This window comes from Dermacentor variabilis, chromosome 11 (genome assembly GCF_050947875.1).
Source record: "Dermacentor variabilis isolate Ectoservices chromosome 11, ASM5094787v1, whole genome shotgun sequence".
NCBI classification, from domain to species: domain Eukaryota; kingdom Metazoa; phylum Arthropoda; class Arachnida; order Ixodida; family Ixodidae; genus Dermacentor; species Dermacentor variabilis.
Genome location: NC_134578.1, coordinates 67,071,372 through 67,090,052, shown reverse-complemented (window position 1 = coordinate 67,090,052; position 18,681 = coordinate 67,071,372). Strand labels below are relative to the sequence as shown.

At 41.6% G+C, this 18,681-nt stretch overlaps 1 long non-coding RNA gene across 1 annotated transcript in view; it reads left to right on the top strand.

Annotated features, from left to right (window-relative positions):
• The first annotated feature begins 1,633 nt into the window (after positions 1-1,633).
• The window catches only part of LOC142564310 (uncharacterized), a 28,495-nt gene continuing 11,447 nt past the window's right edge, over positions 1,634-18,681 (top strand). Inside the window, exons 1-3 of the long non-coding RNA XR_012824543.1 lie at positions 1,634-1,776; positions 10,656-10,717; positions 14,251-14,334. This is a non-coding gene — a long non-coding RNA (uncharacterized LOC142564310). The remainder of the gene's footprint in view (positions 1,777-10,655; positions 10,718-14,250; positions 14,335-18,681) is intronic.

Genomic DNA, 18,681 nt, shown 5'->3' with positions numbered 1-18,681 from the left:
CCATAAGGTCGAGTCTGATTGTAGGGGATGATTATTTCTCCACTGTCCTCCGTTTTAGTGCGATCAGCGATCTTAGGATACTACAGGAGCTTTCCAAGCATCCGTGTCAGAACCTAACCATTTATCTTTAAATCAAACTTCGATCATAGAGTAGTTCAGGGTCATACGGGCAACTCATTAGACTGTTGTGCACATGTAGCTTAGTTCGAAAGCAGCCATCAGACTAAGTCGTGTAGCACAGTGTGTACCACTAGATATGTGTTACTGGCTATATACTATTGGGTGCATGTCACCGGTTTTGTGTAATTATTTGTGTACCACAGGCTATGCGACAGTGAGTATCTTCTGCTTTTGAATGACAAATCTTTTGAAACTTCACCGGTTGCGCGCACAGTCGAACTGGTGTTATAGAGATTCAGACCACCATCTCTTAATATATACTAAGACACTAGCCACTTAAGGACTTCCCAGTAGCACAGCTAGGTAGCAAAGCATGTCTAAAATTAAGCGTGAAAGAGCAGACCGAGTGGAGTACATGGCTGATAGATAACGTGTTTCGGTAGTGGCAGTAAGGTGTATCGCTACATTTCTTCAATGATGATCGCATAAACATCGATAGTCATTCTGAGATGGTTCCAGTAGCAATTTTGGGGGGCACTGGTGATATCATATGATATCGAAAATTTGTTTCTTCCTAATTACAATCTATCGACTGAGGAAGAGATTTTGAGACGTAACTGTGTGCCTGTAGTTCATTTTTGATACTGCTACAATCAAGATTTCATTGAGCATTACAGATTATGTTTTCCCTTAATATTTCTAAATAGCGTTCCCGAATGCACAACCCTTGATATAATATCTGAAATTTTCTAAGGATTAGCATGATTTATATTTTCTTTTTGACATGCTAAATTTCAGAGAGCGTATAAACTCTGTCATGCTTATTCAATACATGGAACTTCTCAATCGCTCCTTCTGCTTTGACATATATCTAGATATGTTTTCATTCTACCGCCTGCGCTGCCACGTAGGTGGCTTTCAAATGCAAATTCTGCTAGAGAACAAAATGATGGCACTTGAGGAAAGACCAGCTGAATTCACTATTTTCCATTTTGAAAAAAATATATATAAATAGGCATTCAATGGATTTGGTGCAGATGAACGACTAACGTTAAAGAACACTTATCAATATATTTATCTTTAAAGTACAGGGCTTGTGCACAGTCGTAAATTTAGCTTTCAGGAATGTACAAAAACAGGGATTCTATTCTACGGATGATATCTATATTTTATTGGACTGCTGCTCATGCTAAGGTTCTGGTTATCTGCTCTGGATTTGTCGCTGAAAATGAGAACATGAAATGTATGGCCTAGCTTAGCGTATGACCAATGGGAAAAGAGATTCTGCCACATGCGTTTTTCCTGGCAGAATTAAAGCTGCAGACGCAAAGAGTGGACTAAGGCCTTTGTGCTTCATGGCCTAAAGAATATGAAAATACCCGAAACCTGCTTGTCGAGAGGCAGGATCTGTTCTGTACCATTGTTCATAAAAAAAGAAAACTAAAGTAAAAGACGAATTTCAGAAATAAACCTGTTGGGCTACATACCAATGTAGTGCCATTTCATCAGTCGTATGCATGCTGCTTTGTAGTATATATAGAATCCGTATGCAGTTTAAACATTAAATCCGTGCACTTCGTCATTATTAAGAGCACATCGAAGTACCCGACATGAAGTTAGTTGGGTGTATTGCGTTTATTTTGGCTGCGTTCAGTGGTGAGTCCTTTTTAAATCATAAACAAATGAAAAGGCTGCTAGTACGTATATAGTTAAAGACAAATTTACTGCATAGTTGCCACCGTGATGGGACATATATTGTGCTAATGCTAACACATTTTATGATGATTTTTGGTTGAAGTGTTCTCTGGAGCTTGTTCTTTAAATAGCACCGAAAGAAGTCTTCAAAATTTAAAAGGTTTTATTTATTATTCTTCATGGGCAGAAAATAATTACTGTTATCCAGAAGTCTTCAAATCCTTACCCCGAATAGGAAGGGGCGTTGCGTGAAAACTGATTATTGTCAATGTTCTAGAACTTTGTTTGAATCAAAAGGGCTGCAAATCTACAAATAACCCCAGCAATATGGCAGCGGAAAGCAAAAGGGCGAATCAACACTCTAGACAACGCCCAGCTGAGTCGCCCGAATTCGATCAGCATTCCCTGTTTTTGTGTAGTTTATTAATTGACTTGTTATGATAGTGATACTTGAAGGGACACTATTGAAACTAGTTACAGGGTATATTTACAAGATTATCAAACACTGGCCAACATGGAAGCCAGCCAACGTCATTCTAAGAACTTTGTCGTCATAAGATCAAGTAAATCCTAAAGTCAACATTATCGTCTTCTAGTAGCATGTAGCGTGAATCCCAGTGGCAGAAGCGCTTGTCCGGCGCCCCTAAGGACCAACCCACAGCAGTCGAAATGCGGTAACGCTTGAATCTCGAAACATGAACAACGACGGTGGATAAAGGAACGGAAGATGTAGTGGGCCTGGGGGACACAATCGGAGACGTGGCGTCAGTCACTTGCACTAGGAATCGATATGAACCCGTGCAGCGAGGAAGGAACTTTTCAAAAATGCCCACAGGTTGGGAAGGGGATTGTGGTCGGTGGTCGTTAAGGCGTTTCTAATTGTCTTGGGAAGCAGTAAGACAATCTGTGGGTTATCTGTCGCGCGTAGTCAGCCCGGGCAATGGCTTCGCGTGCTATTCACTAGTGGAAGCTGCAGAGGAAGGAAGACGTGTCTGCAACGGTATAGTTGGTTCATGTCCGAACAAAAGATAAAATGTAGAGTATTCGGCAGTGCCAAGGCGGGAGTAATTCTATGCGAGCGTCACGTAAGGCAGCGGTCAGCTGACAAATACTTGGGAAGAATATCTGTTAAGGCCTGATTCAAGTGCGAGTGTAAGAGCGGGAGAGTGGGAAGGCGGCGTGAAAAAAGGAGAGAGTTTGGAAAGATGATGGGAGTGCGATGCTCTAGGAGTCTTTCAGAGAACTACAAACCATAAACATCGTGGGCCGCATGTGTTGGTCGTTTTAGAAGAGCCTATAGGCAGATCAGCGCAGGAGGAACAACAGGACACGAGTTGAAAGATTAACTTGAGTAGCACAGTAGCGCCGGCTATATTGTGAAGGTATAAAGATGGTGACATAGAGTCTGCGGGTAAGGCACGGGGCGGGTTGGTAGGCAGCGTCTTGGTTTTTCAAGAGGCGTGAAAAGGAAGCTTTAGCTCGGGTGCTCCTATCAAAATACATGTAAAAGGAGTATTCGTATTTCTCGGCAACCACTGCGCCAAATGAGAAGAGGGGTCGTATAACGTCAAACTATTCCAATATGATTTTATTCCAATCTTCTGACGTCAATTTTGCGTAACCGCTGACACAAGCATCGGGCGGTCACCCGCAAGGTTGTCTGAACAAACCAACCACATGCTCCCCTCGTTCATGGGAGATCAATTTTGTTTACTTGAAAAACAAATAACATTGCCTCCACTGTGCGGCTTGTCTTAACTAAATGGCTCACCAGAGGCGAGGAGCACGCTTCAGTGGAGAGTGATTCGATGGGGCCGAGCCACTGCACTGAATATTGATAATCGGATGAAGAGGGTGGTGCTGGCGTCAGCGATTGGTGCGCTTTCTCTTACTTAGCTTGCGGCGGCTCGTCGACAATGGCGGCGGCATGCAATGGAAGCTTAAGAATGACGCTAAAACAGATCCTCAGCAAACAAGAGTTGGCAGGACGACGTCGTAAACGTGCCGAAAGTTCTCGAAAACGCTACAAGGCAAGGCAAGAATTTTTCTTACACGCAAATAACCCAGTGCTCTCCGGCATGGGCGAGTATCCACTGCCGGAGCGATTGGCGGCAACCATCTTTTATTCCTTTCGGAACGGCGCAGCCTGCGGCTATTGAGAAGAAAATTCAGTTTTGTTCGGCATATTAATGCATCTTTAATGCGTACGCGTCACTTGGACGCGATAAGTTTTTGCGGTTTTGTGACGTCGCGTGACAGGCAGGTGAAGTGGATGCAGCGCGAAAAATTTTGACCAATGGCCGAGGGTAAATGGCAAAAAGACGTCGAATTAGAAATAACTATTTTAGTTTTGTTCGGTCAAGTTATTCATAATCAGTGTGTACACCTCATATCAGATGGAGAGCTATAGCGCTTTTCGTGACGTCGCGTGACAGACAGGCGAGGTCGGGCTGGTTCAAAAAAGTTTTTGACCAATCGCGGTGGGCTGATTGCAGAATTGGAATAGAAAAGTTTGGAATAGTGTTATGTTATAGCGCTCGCGGTTTGTGTGCATTAAAAATACCGAAGAATCTAGTGACTAAGTTTCCAGTGTCTTATTTAGACTGTCAAGTTTTCATTAAAAATTGGCAAACAATAAAAAGTTTCAGAAAACGAGACTATCAAGTTTACAACTCTCTAACTTAGCAAAGAAAAATGATGTCACATGTTTGTGAATTGGATCTGATAGTACATCTAAAACGGATAAAATTGAAATGTTACGCATGAATCTAAAAGTTCAGTAATATGGAAATAGAGCTTTTGCAGAACCATTGTACACAACGTAACGAACTCACATAAGATATAAATTGCCATTTCAAATTTGGACGCTTTGAATGATCTAATGAATTCCGTTTACAGAACCGCGATATTTGTTTTTGATGCAGAGCTATTATTTTTAAGCTTTGTGCGTTTATTTTTTTCGAAATTTCAATTTTTTGATACCTTTATCACAATATTGCGGCCATAAATTAAAATTACGCTTTAGCTGTCACTAGAAATTAACATTCTCTGTCAAATCCAACAAATTTCATTAAAATTGGTCCAGGCGTTACCTCAGAAAACGCTTTTGCGTTTTACAGGTATTTGAATAGGCCGCATCGGAGTTGGGCTCAAGCTAAAGCTTCCTCTTAACCGCAGCAGTTCGGCGTAAGCGCCGTCAGCACAATATATGGAAGTGGCACAATCCTGTGTGGTGTAGGCGCCAGAAAGGACATCCTGACGGCTGGGATTTTGGAACGCGTCGCTGGGCGTCTCAAAATATAGAAGAGGGCGACGGAAGAAAAAGCGGAAGATGACAGTTGTACGTGGGAAATGGGCTCTTATTATTGGTATACGGGTGGAAGCGTGGAAAAAAGCAATAAATGCAGTGGTAGGGGAAGTGCAGACAAAAGCAAGAAATTGAAAAATAAGTGAGCGTGAGAATTCAGGTTAGCTGGTGGTATATCGTGTTTCTGTTCGTTTTCATTAAAAATCAGAAGTTAAAGTTTCTGTTGCAGCTTTTAGCGATACTAAGTTGCCAAGTGAAAAAATTGATTCCCGTCGGGTGTAGGCACTTAAACTTGTGTTTGAGGTAGATCTCCTCTCGCGCGGTGAACGGAAATTTGTTTGCAGTATAGACAGCCTTGCTTCATCGAAAATATGGCTGTGTTCTGAGAAGTAGCTGTCTAAATTGAATTTGGGTAAATTGGGTTTTGTATCTTCATGGTGACCGTAGTGTCTTGCAGGAATTTTTTTGAAGGTTCACTTATGTATTGTCACTAGTGGTCCACTCTTGACAGTGTGCCACGTTGCTAAATGTGCAGGTTAAATTCAAAATTGCGTTTTGCGAATATTCAGGAGCTTTACTTTGAAATGTACTAGCACGTTGTAGATGCTTTCATATACAGCATCTTAGGCTTCGTCAAGAACAGGATATTGCTTCCGTCTTTGTCATTATTTTCGCAAGTACCAGAACCTTCTTGATGTGAGTGTAGCATCAATGGGCTATATTGGACGAGTCGGAAAAGAGCTTATTAAGGTTCTGATTACCAGTGCCAAATAGGCAGTATTTACTGACGATTTTCTTAATGGTAGAAAGTTGGTCGACAGTTCTTTTCTAAAAAGAGGCGTTATGGTTCTTGTTAGGAGAGGGCGGGGTTTTAGGGCCCCGGTTGTTCAAGTTTGGTTGTAGCGTTGTAGTTTTTTTGAAGGGCACTGTTTCGTCTGAGTCCTCTTGGAGAAGGCTTTAGTGAAGCGAGAGAGTCTATCTACGCAATCTTGTTGTGTAGCATAACTGCGACCTAGTGGAATGGTTTTACATTTAAAAATACTATTGCTTGAGATATCTGAGACGATTTTGGTTGCATCTTTCGGTAGTGTTTACTGTCAAAAGGTTTTCAATGAAGCACTGCCTTTAGCATGCCGTTGTCAATACATATCGTTTTGTCCAGAAAGTAGACGGTGCTCAGTCGAATATTCTGATGTACGTTCTCTTCTTTTGGGTGAGACGATTTTAGGATCGTTGCAAATTTATCTATACTGTCCTGACCAAGATCACATATTAGAAATAGGTCATCTATGTATTGTGGGCAAGTGTGGGGCTTGGTTCTGCAAGGAGACAGGAAATCAGTTCCGAAAACATCCATAAGTGTATGCGCCAATGCTGTTGCAAAATGTGTACCCACACTAGTCCCATGTATGTGTGGCTGGTACATGTCATTTACATGAGAATTTTAGAGACCTTAAAGGAAAGAAAATATCCCCAACCTTGTAAATGAAATCAATGCGCGATAGAGTTGACATTAGATGGCAAGAGGGGGAATTTTATGTGTAATGCAAAGGCAGCTAGTCAAGGAAATCACTTATTCCTTAAGCTAACTATTCCTTAACACTAAGAAACCACGGCGGTTGCCTGAAACAGGCACTCGCCTTCGTTGCTTAGTGTCTATGTCGTTGGGCTGCTAAGCATGAAGTCGGGGGATTGAAACCCGGCCATGGCGTCCGCATTTTGATGGGGGCGAAATGCTAAAACACCCGTGTACTTAGATTTCGCTGCACGCTAAAGAATACCAGATAGTACAATTTTCCAGAGTCCCCCATTACGACCTGTCTCATAATCATATCATGATTTTCGCACGTAAAACCCCACATTTTGCTTTCTTTTCTTTCCTTAAACACGTGTTTGAAAGAGATAACAGCCGCTATCAGTCATGTTTTCCAGTGTGCCGATCCGCTCTTCCTTACAACGCGTTTAGATGCATTAGATAATTTCATGGTGGCGGTTTAATTAGGACCTTAGGATTTACTGATTCTTTATTTTGTGCCTATTTTCATGGATTTCAAGACGCATAAGAAGTTTTCCGAATCTCATCGGGGAACGTAATGATATATTTAGTTTGTGATTGCTGAAAATAAAGCACCTGTTCTGAGCACCTGCCCACACCTAATTAAAAGCGCATGTGTCAAATGTAGCCTTTGCTGTAAATTCCTTATATTTGCGCTCCCCAGCTTTATAGATGTCTTTTCACGACGCGTATATTCAAGCCCGCGGTTACGAGAGGACGTTAACAGCCACCATGAACAACTTTAACAAAATGGCGCGAACATTTTTGCCAATGAGCGTATCAAGTTGAAGGTGTGTGAATAAATGCAGCTCTTGTAACATATTCTTTCAGCATATGCACGAAAGCGTTATAGGGTCCTTATTCTTCATGCTTCTTTATATCTCGAGATACTTCCACGTCACACCGAGGTCTTCGTGCTGAAATTCACTCGCATGTTATGCGTAAAGTTTAAAACTACCGTAAGGTTTCTGGAATAAATATCGTGCTTAAATATCTCATTTGAAGTCTGATCTCCCTCCACCTTTACGCGTTAGAGCAGGCGCCAGTAGTTCCTCAATGAACTAAACTGATTCATATTCCGTGGACAAACAAGGAATGTTGTAGGTAACATGCATAAAATGATTGAAGGGTGGGCGATAATAAGAACTTTTGCAGTACAATGACCACGCAATAAATAAGCCTCACCAATAACGAACCTAATGAAAAGGCGGGGAGCAGTATTGTCGCGGCATATGCGATGTTTTATCGGTGTGAATAAATATTACCTTTCGGAAAAAACTGGCTGTAAACGTCGACAGAAAGAGTGATAATTTTTTTTATTTATATGATGTTAAGTGTAAGATGCGAAAAAAATCGAAAGTATTTCTTGTGTAACTACGATCACTGGAGATATCATCTTAATACTCTTTAATTTCATTATTTTTCCTTATACCCATGCGTTACTCATGGTACCCGTGTGACCTCAATTTATTGCACTAGTCACTTTGCGAAAATTATATGCAAACAGGCAGCACGCTAACAATCACGAGCAAATATGGTTTGGTGTGCTTGGGTTCTTGCGGACATTTCAGCAATTCATTTAGGCCCGCGCTTCAGAACGTTATAAGTGAGCTTCATGACTAGCATATATCTTATTTACGCGTACATGGCGTGGTTATACCGCCCAACCCAACCCAACCTAGACAAATTTGGTGAAAGTGGGAAAACATTATTACTAATGTCCATGCAATTTGATGTGTGCTTATGTAAAGTAAAATTTTTCCTAAAAATTTCTTAATCAATTTCTCAAAACCGCCGCGCGCAGGCAATGTTTGACATGGTCAAGTCATGTGTATCGTTCTAATGTAGTCGTCTATAAAAGCTGAATTAAATTCATCACACAACTCATCGAAAGCAGCCGGTTCGCTGCCAATTGGTCCATGATTCACCAAGGTTGAACAAAAAAGCTTTCAATTTAAACTCAATAATAAACCAAATTGTAGTAGCGATTCTCAAAGGCTTGTGACGCAGGGTACAAAAAAATTCACGCGGTTGACGAAATTATCACAGGTTCACTACCAAAATTTGAAAGGCCAGTGGTATGCTGAATACGTATTGGCGCTCATTTGTGAAATGTTAAAGCTTGTAAGTGAACATCTGAGCATGTGAATCCTACTCAGTTCTTGCATAGGAAGTATGTAACAGATAAAGTGTAAACTTTAATCCAAATTACCGAAAGAACAATCTGAGCTGATGGTAGTGGTGGCTGCGGGTAGTAGCAACACGCGGGCTTAGCCTGGAGACCAATGCCGGCAACTGCTCCGCACAAGCATCTGTTAGAATTTAGTTGCGGTGCTTCACCACATGTCCATCTAACGGCGCACAAATTGCGCTACTTGTGTGATGCAACGAAAGAGCTTGTGCCAGATATTCGATTGTCACATGATCGTGCATATTTCCCTCTACTTTTTTTTACATGTCAAAAACAATACTACACCATGAATAGTTTTGCTAGTAGGTCAGTGTTGCTATACATAATATAGCCGTGGTTCCCGAACAGCCAGTATGTTTTACTGATACTTGAGAAGGCGCATATAAAGACACATGTACCTGCTACACTTTGGTTGTTTAGAAGGCGTATTTAAAGAAACATGCAACTACTTCACTTTGGTTGCTGAAGTGCTTGCTATGTTCGGCATACGTGAAGTTTAGAACGTTTTTCACGGCATGAAAGATAAAACATTCGCCAAACATTTTTTTAATGTTTAGATTACTTTTGCTTATGCACATATGCCATTTCTACAAGCGCGGAGTATATTGTTAATCTGATATCTCAGTGAAGATACATGCGCCACTCAGAATCGGATATCTACAAGCAAACAATGTTCACGATCATTTTGTAATATTTTATATGGCACCGTCACTGCACTAATCATGCGATTATTGAAGAAGATGGGCGATTATATTTGGATAAAGCAAGTTCTTAGAGTTGGATAGAGTAAGAGTGCTGGTGGCAAAGAAGTCGATATTATTTTAATGTAGAAAATAATATTCAGTGCAATCGGTTTTGTTAAACAAAGCAAGACTTACTTAGTTCAACCTTCTGGAGAGTGAGGAACAGGTTTTGAATATAACCAAGAAGTTCTAAATTTAAGGTAGCTTCTCAATCTGACAACGGGCTGTTATAGCAAATACACTGAATATTACATGTGACTATATTGGTATATGTGGCACTGTCTACACAAAGAGACCCATTAAAAAAAGCATTTCCTCTGTAAGTCTGTATTCATAATGCGATAGTCACATATTCTCATAATTATGCATATTATCGGTATCTCTTATGGAGGTCGAGGCAGTTACGTGGATCACCCAATACCAATATCTAGAGAAAATATATTTTGCTTTCCCTAGGGCCTTCTGCTATTGTAGTTCAATTTCCTCATTGAATTGAGCAGGGATATACCGCAGACAATGGCAACAGGAATTATCGAGCCAATTTACCATTCGGATAGGGCAAGAAAGAGAATACAAAAGATAGCAAACAGTGAAGCAGGAAAAAAAACATCTTTTTGAAGTTCACACAACTTGCACAATAAGGAAAAAAAAACTTCGTATACACACCACGCGGGCGCAGTGCAATGCCCAGTCCCTGGCGCAGCATTTAAAAGTAAAGTTATGGAAGTAAGCATTACGCTTTCAGCGTATATGGATGTTAATACACATCAGAATTAGTGAAGACGTTCTGTCGTCCTCTAGGAATAACTGGATCAGGTAACAATGCTCTATTACAATGACCAATAAACGTCAAAGGAATGGAAACGTAGTCGATTAAATCTCAAGGCAGGGCGAGTTTGAAACGTTTGCTGCCCTAGCGTGAATATGGTTCTAACAGGTCGAACTAGTTGGAAAACTCAGTGAGCGTAAAGTGGATACTTCTAAACCTAATAAGATGACAAAGAACTGCCACAATATAAAATATGCACATTGTTTTCCTTGCAGAAAATACCGCACAGACATGGTATTCAAATGCTCCTCTGGCATATAGTCCCGCTGTTGCAATGGTGAGTTCATATTAAAGTCCTGGCTGGCCGTTGACCATGTTTGGGCATTTTCATCAGGGCGAATAGTAAATTCCGTGACGACAAATATGCACCTCTCTCTCTCTCTCTCTCTCTCTCTCTCTCTCTATATATATATATATATATATATATATATATATATATATATATATATATATATATATATTTATATATATATTTATATATATAGTTAGCGTAAACTGACGTTGGTAATCCCTTGCAATATATAACTTTCACTGTGCGGTACGTCAGCATTTCTTACCAAGATAACCAATACCAATGCGGTCATTCACTTGAAACTCCTTTTATAAAATTTCTATTTCACACCATTATGTTACGTAAGCAGTACAGATTTTCTCATCACATTGTCCAAAAGTGACAAGATACTATTGCCAGGAATCGGACGATCGAAACCCAACAGCGCCTAAAGTGTTTTGCTATTGTACAAAAAGCGAAGGAATTATTTGTTCCGGTGATAACTTTGTGCTCCAGCTTTCTGCAGGACAAATTAAAAAAGAAAATGCAATGCAGGCAATTTGTTGCCGTAATAGGATGACGTCTAATCGTAGAATGATTCACCACAGTTAGGTCGGGACAAACAAATTCTGTAGACTTTCGTAATGACTGGCGGGGTAAATAAAGATAAAGTAGAAGTGAGTCATAAATAAATATCCTTTCTCTAGGAGCCTCCTCTCTTGGAAAGTGCCACAGGGATATTTGCTCAACCGTGGAGGATTTTATAATTGCTACAAAGAGATTGTTTGAATTCTTAAACATTTTATTTTTGTTCATTTCCTCCAGTTAGCTTTACCAATTTTAGTTTTTAATAAAGATATCCTAATTTCATCCAAATCTTGGCCAATCCCCGACAGTGGGTGTTCGTCATCGCACAAGGAATACTATACCATACGATACCATATTTAGGGTTTTCAACGCATTAATTCATATGTGTCGCGTAGAAAGCGGATGGCGCTACTTCGATAGTCTTGTCTTGCTTTAGTTCAACTCAGCTCCAGCATGAAGGAAATGGACAGGTGAGAGTATTCTAATATACATGCCAAAACCAATTTCTGATTATGAGGCATGCCGTAGTGGAGGACTCCGGAAATTTCGACCACCTGGGGGTTCTTTAACGTAATTTAAAGTACATGGGCGTTTACGCGTTTCGCCCCCATCGAAATGCGGCCGCCGTGGCCGGGATTCGATCCCGGGACCTCGTGCTCAGCAGCCCAGCACCATAGCCATTGAACAAGCACGGCGTTATCACAGTATCCTGTCACCTGTCATTTTCCTCAATACTCGAAGTAAGTTGCGCTAAAGCAAGACAAGAATGTGATGCATCAACTCGCCCATGCCGCAATAGTTGCTAAGTTTGATAGTGATTTGGCAAATTAGACGTAAAAAAATTTTAAATAACTATCCTACCGCCGCAGCAGTTCGAGCTCGATGTGCATGCGTTCCACCACCAGCGTGGAAAGTATAAATTGCAACAATGTTCCAAGCAACGCGCGGAATTTGGTAGACGAAAAGCTAAGACAAAAAGGAGCGTGCGTGTTTGTTTCTAAACATGACGATTGAGCTTCTTTATATACCCTATTTCAAGATGACGATTACTTCGTTGCGATAAGGGCATTGTGGGACTACAATGTGTGCTCTGCGAAGAACACTCTTCCCTTTGAACTTATGTCGTGTTTTACTTATTGACGTTACCACCAAAGGACGGCGGCGCATACGCGGCTCGGGTACAAACTCTGCTCTTCATAATTTGTTGTCCTTAATATGCAACGCAAGATATAGAACCTAGAATAGGACGAGCCTGATTTCTATTATTGCCAGACTTGGTGAAACCCATCGTAGCCACCTAGGTGCATAAATCTTATGTCCAGCAAAACACCTGAACTGAAACGCTGAAATAATTCATTGTTCTACCGTTCCTTATCACACTTCCTGCCAAAAACAAATCTCTTGGTACACTTGCTAACCTACCTCTCGAATATGCCTAAAGGAAATCTCCGATTCAGCAAATAAAGTTGTTTGAGTGCTGTCTCCACCTATCAGCCTATGTTTGGGATGACTTGTCAGACAGGATTAGGAGAACCACTAAACAGATGTATGCTTGGTAAAAAAAACAAGAATAATGTGTTTATTCCTATTGGTGCCCTGGGGTGTGCTCCCCTTCATTATATTTTTATACAGTAGTATTCACCAGCGAAATACTATCCTGATATAGTAATTGTGACGAAGTATAAACAGCACTGGAACGTCATAACTCCAGAACATTATTAAAACATTAAAATTTAATTATGGGGTTTTACGCGCCAAAACCACTTTCTGATTGTCAGGGATGCCGTAGTGGAGGACTCCGGAAATTTCGACCACCTGGGGTTCTTTAACGTGCACCTAAATCTAAGTACACGGGTGTTTTCGCCTTTCGCCCCCATCGGAATGCGGCAAGCGTGGCCGGGATTCGATCCCGCGACCTCGTGCTCAGCAGCCCAACACCATAGCCACTGCGCAACCACAGCGGGTGCCAGAACATGATACAGCGTGAAGTTGAAACCAAAAAGCGAAATTACATGGAAAATCCTCAAGAGTACCATAAGCTGTGATCGATCGCTGAGTGCCCGTTCTTACTAATGAAATCTGAAGATTTTCGCATGCCTCACCGTACGTTCTAGAGATAATGCAGGGTTTCGCGCTAATTAGAGAACACACAACACTATTAGATTGCACGTGAATTTTGAACAGAAATCACTGTCTCTCTTTCGCTGTTGGGGCAAGGTTTGCGATGATTTGTCCATCAGTTGCGTCTAGCTCAAATTTGACAACCCGATAATAGTGTATGTTCGTTGAAAGCAGTCACCAGTAATATTAAAGAATGACCACGTGGCAATATGGAACTGCTCCGAAAACGAGCGAAAAAAAAGTTGCATATGAAGATGCCGGAGTACTGTGCTCTCTGGGGACATTGCAGCATTGTGTTTTTACGAGGAACGCAGCCAAAATCCTAATGTTGCAAGGGATGCCAACACAATGCTTATTGTGCGTTTGGACGTTGGGTTTCATGTAGGCAACATCTAAAAATCCGATAAACTCTTTTTGTAAACCTTATTACTACGTCGATTACACATCTCACTCTAGTGGTTTGTTTGCAAAGCTTTAAGAATGCGTGCTTTTGCAAAACCTCCAGAAAGGAGAAACACGACCAATATTTTATCTGGCCCCAAGGAATATGACACCAACGCGTATAATTTTGTTTTTATGTTTTGTGACCAAGTATCCGTAACAAGCAGTAGCGGGCTACTATATATACAGTAAATAATACATTGTAAAGTATATACAGTAAATTCATTTCGTCAAGGTTGCTCACATTGTCTGTTCTTTAATTGTTACTGCACATGTGTTAAACAATTTTTAAATGTTCAGTTATTAAGAAGACAAGTATATTTTTGTAAAATTTTATACTGACCTCGTATTCTGCACTAGTTGAGTATCAGTGCCATATTTTCTTTCAGCAAGCGCCAAAAATTACCTGCTACTATTATTATTGGGACAGGGGCCTACGCTATGATTATTACCCAGACGGAACACCTTGTTGGGTACGTATTACTTGTTAATAAATGAAAACACGCACACTGTGTGTGTATATTTCTGCGCGTGCGTGCGTGCGTATTTCTATGTTTGTATATATTCGTGTATAAATACAGGCTTGCAATAATATATATGTCCCTTGTTATTCCAGCATCATACGCAATCGATCTGTGTTCCGTGTATTTACACCCAAAGCCTGTAGCAATCACAAGGAAAAGATATGAAATTGTTTCATCAGTCTAGGAGTGTTTCAGTAGGGCTGCTTTGTATACTGCAATATCGACGATAGAAGTCTAAGAAATGTAGTTCATATTGTAAATAATGCGTCACGGGTGTTATACGGGTGAGGCTTGTCTTTAAGTGGAGCGGTATAGTAGTGAACGTCCATTCGAAAGAAAATCAGTTGTCACTGTACTCCACAAGGGGGACTCACGAAAGGATACTCGCACTACACAGCGAAGACATGAGAGTCACATCTGGTGCCGCTGAAAACGCAGAGACTAGGTACTGATGCAAGGCAGAGGAATGCATGTTGAACTGAACTGAACGTTAAATTTCAATTTTGAAGTTCACTGTTGCGGAATTGTACCGGCTTCAAATAAACTAATAAATGTTGAGCGCTTAACAGTCCCTTAAATTTTTAGATAATCTCATGTAATGCTTGTGCGCATGATAGAACATATTCGACGCAGCAGTACCACGCTCATCTTATATATGTCCTTATCATACATAGGTGCGATCTTCAGAATAAATGTGTAGGTTCAATTATTTTATTTACCTAACATATTATTTTATTATCTGGAAAGGTTCTCAATGTTAATGTTCAGAAACCAGAGCAGCCTTGCATTTTAGGTAATCACCAGTCATGCTGATCAAAATTAGATTTGCTCTGAAAGCATTCAATGCACTTGAACTTTTGTTAACATGTAATTAGATAACTGTTTTGATGGCTGCGACTGCCGCATTCTTGAAACATCCGTATACAAAAGCACTCCTAGTGGACACATTCAGTGCACAGTGAAGTGACGTAGGCAGATGAAACGTTTGCTATTGATTGACCTATAAATTTTGTCCAAAGCTAAACACCTATAGATATTTTCTTTATTTAGGCCGCAGTCAGCCTAGTTTTATTACGTACAACATAGTATATTTTCTACGAAGCGACCTGTATATGAAAGTTTTTTTCTCCAGGAAAACAGAATTTGGAGAGTTTCGAAATATTTGAGTTTTTTAGTGAAATGTCGTAAGAAAACCGTGGAATACATAATGTTTCTACCAATGTGCAGCGCTGCCTTGGACAAGTGAATTATACATGAGCATAATCTCTAAAAAGGAAGTTCTAGAACAAGTGAAGAGCTGTGTAATGAACAATGTAATGAAAACAAAATCTTAGGTATAGCGTTCAGACCGAGGGAGAGAGCAGTGTGCCGATATTCTAGTGAACATTAGGAGAAAAAAATGTAGCTGGGCAGACAATGAAAATACGTAGGGCAGATGTCATGTCTACAATTAAAGTAACAGTGTAGATGCCAAGGGAAGGGAAACGCAGTCGATGGCAGGCGAAAATTAGGTGGTGCAATGAAACTAGGAATTTGCAGGCGCAAGTTGGAATCAGTTAGCCTAAGAGAGGGGTCATTGGAGATCACTGGGAGAGGCCTTCGGCCTGCCAGTGGGAATAAACATAGGCTGCTGCTCCTACTGCTGATTATGATGATAAGGATATCCTCGGATGGTCCTATTAGCAATACGAGCTGCACGTGGTGAGCAACTCAGTTTTCCCATGTATCCTATACGCATAACTGAACTCTGTGTTCCGCCAGCAAGAACTGTAACGCGATAGTAAACCCGCTCTCGATATAGGCTTGTCTTCATTCCAGCGATGCGCTGTGTTCCGGTAGTTACTGCGCAAATGTCGTTCTAACTTCATTTGCGATGGGAGTTATACGAACGTTCGAGGAGTATTAACGCCATTGGTGCTGCTACCGTGTTGACCCGCGATCGACTGTGGTATACGCTCGGAGGGCTCAGCATCCTTGACAAACTACCCTGGTGAGCAACGAACTGGCCTGGTGCAAGGACGAAACCATGAATGACGGCGCTCCGGTGCCACCGGTGCGGTTTGTCGAGGATGCTATTCGAACGTACGCAGGGACGTGGAGCGCGTTTGAATGAAGCCCAACGGAGCGATATGAACGCATCTTCATGCTACGCTAAATAGGCTTGGAGGCAGAGCAAGGGCACAGTGAACTGGAAGGATCTAGCACACTCTAGCCAGGGCGCCGTAGCGCCTCCCAGTGATAGGACGATGGTTGTGCGCATAAACACTGTAAGGCCACAAGCATTCCGCCCAAGATGTTGTGGGTATGCATTCGCCTAAGCGTTAGCTACACGAACGAGAACGATGGTAAGGTTATCTTATGTTTCGCGGGGCAATGAATACCGTCGATGGTTTCCATACAGTCTAAAAAACTACCTTGGTGATACCTGAAAGGTCACTAATGATGCTAATAACGCGAAAAGGTGATATGTTCTATCACGCGAAAATCCGTGATTGTCGTCAGCGTTGGGATCGATACATGGTAACAAAAATGGCCGACGGCGCGACGAGTAAAAACACGTAAAAATGCTCGAATTCACGTCATATTTCTCAGGCAGGTCTCTGTAAACGAAGTAGATTAGTTTATTCGGAAGAAGAATTTGGTAAATTTCGGTTTGGGTGCTAATCAAACTCGGACCTTCGGGGTTCGAGAAGAGCACGTTAACCAGATGCCACGGTGACTCCAGCGTCATGGTTTACTAAAGTTAGTCTTAGTGCGTGCGTAATTGCACAAGTCACATCGCTGCCCGCCTCGCGTCACTTTCTCTTCGGAGTTTATCGGTGCTGTGTCTACGGCGATGTGTTTCGAAGCGTCTAACTCAGCGGCACCTGTGAAACGTGGCCGCCCACGGAGGCCCGCCGCAGAAGACGAAGCAGGGGAATACAAAAGAGGATGCAGTGCAAGTTTAAAATATGCGCGATGACGTACGGATGAATACGTGAGCGAAAAAAATTCCTCGAAGCGACTACAATGCTTTCATGGTCGCACATGTAAGCAGTCTTAACTGTCTCTGTCCAACCTCTAAGCAGCATTGTAGGTTCCATGATGCTTTTCCTCCTGCCCAGAAAGGCGTTGCCTTGCGTGTTGCGACGCGGCAACAATGTCGCACCCGTGTACAGTTTGAACGCCGTTCTAGTAGTTCCAGTGCAACTCTGTACCTTGTTCACGAAACTGCCCGCTATTATTAATGATAGAAGCCAAAGAATGCATAATCATAGCGTTTTGCGCGTGCCCCTTCGTTATTTTTATTGCGACACCAATTGTACAGACACTCGAGACATATTCACCCCGTCGGTACCGCCTTTGTCGTGCGTACCAGCTCGTGCTCGGCATGCACGCGGAGAGTTGAAACATGGACTACATGGGAGGGCTGTGGAAATATACCTAGCAAATGCGTCAGAATATAGGTGCAACATGCTGAAACAGAAAGCCGTTTCCCCATCCACTTTCTTCTTAGCAGTGGATGTGGAACATCCTTTCTGCCTCAGGCGTCATGAGTACGGGATCTTTTTGGGTGAAGACTATCTGGTAAATAAACCCGCACATGCTACATGAAGGCATCAGTGTTGTCGGATTCGAGACCTTCGTTATGCAATGAACGAAAGAAAGGGGGCTAACCAAGGGGCCCGATCTTTATCCCTCATATCACGAGAAGCGAACAAACAAAGACGCTAAGGACAACATAGGGGAAATTACTTGTACTTACTAATTAAATTAAAGAAATGATAAATTAATGGCAATAAAAATGGATGGAAGAACAATTTTCCGCAGGTGGGGAATGATCCTACGTCTTCGCATTGCGCGAGCATAGTGAGAACTGAACAGAGTGCACCATTTTCACATCGCCAGGTGTAAAAAAAGTCAGACTTTGTTGAATTAAAAAAAAGGAAGGTAGCTGTGTTCTTCGGATTTTTTCTGGGGGTACAAACAAAGGAAATTATTCTAGAGTCTCATTTTCGATACAAACGTACTACTCTTATCTTATATATCATTCCTTAATGTAATATCGCTTCCAACTGTACATCCGGTCAACTAAGCAGCTTGTGTATTATAGACGGCTGCTTTCAATTGTCCGGTGCGCTATTATAAGGACAATAATGAAGCATTAAAAGTAACGGCACGCCTCACATGCACATAGAAATATCTCTACATCTGCTGTGTTCTCCGAAGAAGATATGTGAGGTAACACATTGGGCACCCAGTTCTAATAGGTTGCAGACATGGTGGGACTGTCGCAAGAATATTTTCCTCGCCTGA